The sequence below is a fragment of the Atta cephalotes genome (genome assembly GCF_000143395.1).
Source record: "Atta cephalotes unplaced genomic scaffold scaffold00033, whole genome shotgun sequence".
In the NCBI taxonomy this organism is placed as follows: domain Eukaryota; kingdom Metazoa; phylum Arthropoda; class Insecta; order Hymenoptera; family Formicidae; genus Atta; species Atta cephalotes.
The window spans coordinates 700908-708431 of NW_012130097.1; positions in this window are offsets into that span (position 1 = coordinate 700908).

Sequence of the window (7524 nt, forward strand, 5' to 3'; positions counted from 1 at the left end):
AATTGTTTAAAAAAGCTTATATGAATATTAAAGTAGTTTCAAATGTGATAAGCACGTTCTCTTTTTTAACTGTTAATAACTTTCGATTGACAGCGATCAGTTGTTAAAATCAACGGCGATTTATTCACAGATTTAAATTCCGTAACAACTCTCTCTGTTAAATAGAAGATATTACCGGGAGAAGCGACAGCAGAAAATTAATGGAAAGCACAGATTCATCGTGATACCTACGCTGGATGCTCGTACGGAAGGAAACGAAGAGAAAGAGACAGACGAATGGGCGAAAGAGTGTATCAAGTGTAATTCATGTCTTCGTCGCATGGCACAAGGTCGAGAGAAATCGATACAGCGCAGACAACTCGGTAACGATGCCGCGAAATGATAGCGACCGTGGCACAGTCGGTGGTGACATTCTTATTGCATATCGCTTATCGCCGCACGGTATTAAAAGCCAATGATAAAAAGCGCCACTTCTCTTTTATAGTCTGTTATGATAATTATATGCACGCGAATGGCAAATGTTGTTCATGAAACATTCAGTTCAAACTATCACCAACAACTTTGCTAATCGTATTGATGAAAACAATAGCTGCGTTCAATATAAAAAGCAGCTTTACAATTATACTGATTTTTTAATATGATTGGTTTATACATTTAAATCCAATGAGGAACTAAGTAAAAACCAATTATTATTCTTGTTTCTTCAGTTCATCATTGGACCTAAATGTACAAATCAATCTTATAAAAGAATAGTATAATAATTGCAAAGCTGCTTCTTTTGCTGAACGCAGCTGATGTCATGCAAAGAATTCTTCTGTTCTTTCGCAAGTTCGCAAACGTGTATTTTCTAAGTTGCAGGCTTTAAAAATTTTATATCGACAGAAAAATTCTGAAAATTGAATAAACTGCAACATATGTTGCAACGTAAACATTATTTGACGTCGTTCGCATACAAATGTAAATCGTAGCCATTCTTTGATCCAAGTTTCAAAATGAAACTTTGACTGTATTTTAATAATAGATATGCATTTTCTACAAAACTCAGGAAAGTTATCATTTCTTTGAAAAAAAATTTTAGAAAAATAATTCTTTTTTTTCATAAATTTAACATAAATTGTTATAAATATTACTGTTCAATGTTATAAATATTATAACATTAATTTAATGTTCATTTTGCGAGCAAAAATTCTGAGAGAAATGGAATATTTTAGAATATAATTAATATTTTAGAATGTAATAATAGCAGAAAAGCTTTTGTAATCTGTAACTGCTCATAATTTACGTCTCTTAATCATTACATATTGCAAATCCGGGGTTATGATTATTATTACTATTAGTACTCACGAATTATTATATTCCCGGGAAACAATGTGGGTGGAAGATAAAGTACGCAAAGGGCAGCAAAAAATATATCGCTGTTTACCACGATTAGCGGTATATTCTTACCTGATTGGCCCAATTTGTCAATTTGCTTCCTCGACGAGGAGCACCCGGATCGGTCCTGGCGCCGACCCGATTTTCAGAAGCGCATACTGCGCCGGATATTGCTGGGATAATGGAGCAGGCAGAGCAGAAGACGCGAGGGAAGAGAGACGTGTACCGGCAAATTTTCATCGAAAATCTCTACCGACCTCGAGCCAGTTTTTCCGACGTTCTCAAGAAATATGATCGGCACTCGACCGCATCTTTCAAGATTTATGCGCAATGATACACTGTACATATATAATACTTCGGTGACTTGAAATGCTCTTTTCGAATTTTCGAACAGGTAAAACATTCGAAATTATCTCCAACGGAATCAGAAATTTTTCAATAGGCACTTGAAGCATAGTTTCTGAGGCGAAAAAAGAAAAAGATTAAAACAAAAACTTTGTTTTTTAGAAGAAATAAGACCGAAGAAGTTAGTTTGTAAATAAATTATTGAAATAAGAGAGGAGAGAATATATTATTTGACACATTAATCTTTCTTTCCAGAAAATAATATTTTATAAATTATAAAAATACGTGTTTTATAAATTATATAAAAATTTATTTTATATTATCATGTTTTACAAATATTAATTTATAATAGCATATATGTAGAATGTTACTAATCTAATACCGAGAAACAAATTTTTGATATTTATGATTATAATTACTATTATAGTTATTATTGTTATAATGTTAATAATAATAACAATATGTATAATTATATCAACAAGTTTATACAATTGATATCAAAAATGGCTATAAATTAATACAGTTATTATCATAAAAATTGTTGCAATTATTATAACTTTATTATAATAACTTTATAGTCATTTGTTGGGGCAATCATATTATGGATGTTAATAATAATTATAATTGGTAATTATTTTCGGTATTAACTATACATTCATTTGTTGCTAATAAAATTATATACATTTAATTATTATTGTATAACACTATAACAGTAATAACTATAATTATTGCAATGCGTAATTATAGTCACTGATATCGAAAATTTTTCTCTCAGTGAATCTAGTAATAGTGCTTTTCTTAGCCTGCTTGTTTGTGCATGGATTCTTCACCTTTATAGGCTGATATATCTTAGACGCTTTAGATACATAACATTGATATCGATATACGCTGTTACGGAAGCAATCTTTTTTAGATAAATGGGATTGTAGTGCAATGTTCCAAATAAATCAACAACGCCCTTCCGGCATTTATCCCATCGTCTATTTAACCTTTCTTTTTTCTTATTCCATTCAGATTTCCCATCATCCATTCAATGTCGCGGTTATTTTCGTTGACTTTCCGACACTCATTGCATATGCAATCGATTGCGAAGTAACCTCGGCATCGAATTTTCTCGTACTCTGCAATATTTTATTTAATTCATTAATTTTGACGACATGGAACTCAAACGAACAATACACGAATCAGTAAAGTATTTAGAAAGAAGAATTCATGAATACGTTCAAAGTGACGTCACATGACGTCTTTAATATACGTTAATAAGATGTTGTTAAAATATCTTGTTTAGATATTAGAATGCTTATAAGCATTTTTACTAGACTTATTGTCTCTAAGAAATAAAGTAATGATTTGTTTGAATTAGTTTATAATTGAACGTTAGTTTTATAGCTTTATAGTAATATTTATTATAATATTATAGTGATATTTTACAATTTCGCCATCTATGTATTAAGTCATATTCTTGGCATGCGAACTTAACAATTTATGTCGAGGAGAAATTTATTCTCGACTCTAAAAGACCGTCGGGCTCTAATCGTTTCTTATATCGTTTCTTGCATTTTTCATTATAATATCTACTATTATTATGATGGTAATATGATGCCAGAGGATTTGGTTATCGCCGTAACGTGATCCATCGTTAATGCCAATGTTTAATGGTAATATGATTTTCTAATATTGAACAAATTAAACAGTATGAAAGTACGACATTCAGAAATTGTAATCAGATCCAAAGTTGATAATTTCTTCATCACTCTTTTACTATAAAAATAAAATGAAGAAAGGAAAAAAGAAAGAGAAATACATAAAATTTAACAATAAACTAGATTTATTAAATATAACCGCATAAGAATCTCAGAAAAAAATTGAAAAAAATGAAGAAAAATGATTAATACATTAATCTTTTTATATCTTTATTTTATATTTATAATCACAATAATAATTTTTGAACAATTAGCAAATATATGATGTAAATATATCTAATGTACATACATGATTGAAAATAACATCTCAAAAATTGTAGGATTTTTAAAAAAATAGATATTTGTTCAAAGCGGAAGATTTTCTCGCGTAAGATCTTAATTTCGGGAAACCCTTTTTCACTGATCTCTCTTTTTTTGCACACTCCAATTCTCTCCATCCCGTTACTATTGTTTTTCCCTGTTCTATTATTCAGCGACCCGCTGTCCTGTCCCGTTTGATTGACCGTTTATTCCCGTCGACTATCCCTGCGTTACAAGTATTGATGCAAAGCGATTACAGATATTGATACAAAACGATGCGTACGTGAGAAGATGGAAAGGGTGAACAATCGTCATCCTACATCTCACGTCATAGCTAGCCTTTTCTGGCCTTTGTTTGTTGGCGCAAAATAACGTTCATGCACTTCATATTTTAGTTCTTGGGATTATGTTAAAACTCCGTTCATTATTTTTTCCCGAATCGAATACATAAAATATCAAAAGCTCGGGACTCCTTTTCATAAATGTCAAATTTTCATTCAGCTAACCAGGTCTCGATTTCTCATTATTTGAAACTCATTCAAACTCGAGATGTGTTCTACATGACTCGCTATTTTGTGTATAGATTTGCATTTATAGATTAGTGTTTTTTTCAAAATGAGATGAAGAATCAACGAATATCAAACAAAGTATACGTACATATACAAATTTGATCAAAAATATTAGATATTTGTTAATCATTATTTAAAATTCTAGCTAAAAAATTAATTTATATTTGTTGTAAACTATCCTTTGTTTCAAGAACTTTTTAAACTTATTTTTGTATGATGTCAATAATCAGGAGGTAACAATGCAGATTAAAGAATTCCAGAAGAATGAAGAAAATATAAGTACCTAATATTTTTGATCTGTATGTTATAATTAACAATATTGAACATTACTAATCCAATCTAATAATATTATAATTTACTGTACTTTGTATTTAGTTCCCGTGGGTATAGGTGGAAAATATATATGAAAAATTCTGATAGTGAACAATTCAGAACTATTTACTTTTTTCTCAATTAATCATTATTGTCATATATATTATATGACAATCAGTATTGTCATATAAAGCCTACAGCATACGATATATTTTTTCTTGTTGGATTGCTTGCGTTTTAAATCACTAGAATTGCAGCACACAGAATGCAGAATTTCCAGATTTAAAACAAGCAATCCAGCAGGAAAAAATTAGATCCCATAGACTTAAGACACGATCCGTCTACTTGAAGCTGTTTTCTATACACTGCAGTGACGTGACTTGAGTAAACACGCTCGAAATAATTAACAGCGCGTAAAATTATCGCCGGTGTTCTATTTAGATCAACGGAGCTTCGATCGCTGTACGATTAACGTGCGAAAATAAAAACAGGAAGCGATAGTTGGGTCTCACATTGAAGCCAAAAGTCGATAAGCGAGAATCGATAAACAATCGTAGATTTACGTCGCAGTAAAATACCCATTGGTCCCCAGTTGCATTCGAAGAATACGCGTCGGTCAATATTTACTGCATTGCTCTGAACCGAGCTTTCTTTAAAGACTATCGATCATGATCGATTAATTGACTATATGCTATTATAGAAAGCTATAAAATTTCTACGATCATATTAAAAAAATGTATCTGACACAATTTTTCTTTCAAAATTTATTTTTTATTATAATAATATAAATATAAATATAAATATTATAAATTATAAATGTTACAAGTATTAAATTACAAATGTTAATAATTTACAATTAACAGCATACAGAATTCTACTTGAATTACTAATTATTATTCATTCTATATTATAATTTGCTATGTTAATTTATTATGTACATTTCGTAGCATAAGCACACTAGTACCTGCGGATATACACTTGAAAGTATAATAGAAATCCATTATTTTTGCATAAAATTGAATGGAAAAATAATGGATTTTTTTTTACTACACCTAATATGAGAAAGAGATAATGTTTTCTTTTTCCTTTGATCATACCATATTTACGAGATTATACCTTCATTTTTCGGCAGTTTCCTCACAAAAGTTAGCTAAAAAAACGTTTCATGGCCAGATGGATTATCGACGCTCAAAAAAGGGCATCGTACAATATTAAATCTCGTTTCCTCACACTTGATTCGTCAAATATTTAGCCCTGTCGAGAGAGAAGACAGCATATCTCTCACCGAGTTTTGTGACATTCTTGAAACAACCATGGAATTTACTGTATGCATGAAAGATTAAATGCCACTGATTTACGAGCGTCTCTATTGCGTTTCTATCAATTTAATATAACGCGAAAACATTCCATCTTTTTCCACGTTTGGAAAACGTACCGAGCAGGGAAACGTCTTATATCTCTTTATTGAATTATTCAAAACAGCTTCGGTCTTTATCTTTATTTAATTGCATTCTCCTTTAACTCTATGATGGTACACTGAATTAATTATAAATTGGCATTCAATTGGCAAGGCAAACTGACTGGATGAATGGATTTGTATAAATATTTATTATTCTTATTATTTTGTTATAAAATCGATATACAGAACTTAAAATAAATTTAATAATATGAAATGAACTTAATAAAATTAAGATTTGTTTAACAAATTTTGTTCCAATTATTGATTATAAAAAAGAGCATGTATTATTTTTTTTATTTAAGAGCGATTAGATAACATTTCCTCAATTCAATAAATTCTTTCGTAGCTGCATATATATATATATATATATATATACATGGATTTTTCTGACATCAATTTTCTCCCATGCGATCAGTGTTATTTCTGCTGCCGAAGAGCAGAGATACGATGAAGATTAGATCTCACGTTGAGCAATAACTTTAATCCTATTCATGTCCTTTCGCCTCCTCCCGCAGCATTACGCGATTGCAATTAAGTTTTCACTCGGCAGTAAGTCCGGTTTCGTATAATTGGAATGTTGAGTTCCATACTAAATCTAGATTTGCTGGATAAGCCTTTGCACATACGACATTTCGAAAAATCGCGTAATCGAAAAGCTGAGAGGGATATATCATTTTCACATATATTGCACTGGAAAATACGCGAAATTCCCTTAAATGGTAATTTCGCGATCAGCATAATTTAACATTTTGAGATATTTCTATGCGTGTTAATTAAGATAACGAAGTTATTTCCTCTTCTCTTTAAATAAAATTAACAATATGCTTAACAATATATTCCGTACGCTCGCTTAACTACAGCGCTGTTGTGGGTAATTTGAGATGAATAATAGTTTGAGATAATACGTTTCAAGGGTGTCGTCTCATCCGCCTAATTTTCTGACATGTTGTCTCTCCTCGTTTTGAAATTTTAATCGTGCACGCGAAACATTTTCACTAATTCCTGAATTACAATCGCTCATTTTTATTTTATTATCATCTCAATGATCTGAAAACAATATATCTACAAGCACGTAAATTATAAGCTGGATCTGCCAGAGAATTACGTGACATATACAAGTACGAAATGTAATTAACTCGTTCTATCGATCATTTACAACTGTTTCCTGTCAGTGTTAATACTGAGTATAATGCACGTTTTCCCGAATAATCATGAATGTCATTTTTTGATAAGGTCTTTTGACAGAGGTGATTAACAAATGAAAAGAGCTTAATCTTAATTTTGAGAAACATATTAATTATTAATAATAAGGATAATTAATAATAAGGAGCGAGACACACACACACACACACACACACACACACACACACACACACACACACTACTTATTTTACTTATTTAGTTACTTTACTTTTTCGTTTTACTTTTTTACTTTTTAACTTAAAACTTAAAAAATAAAAAA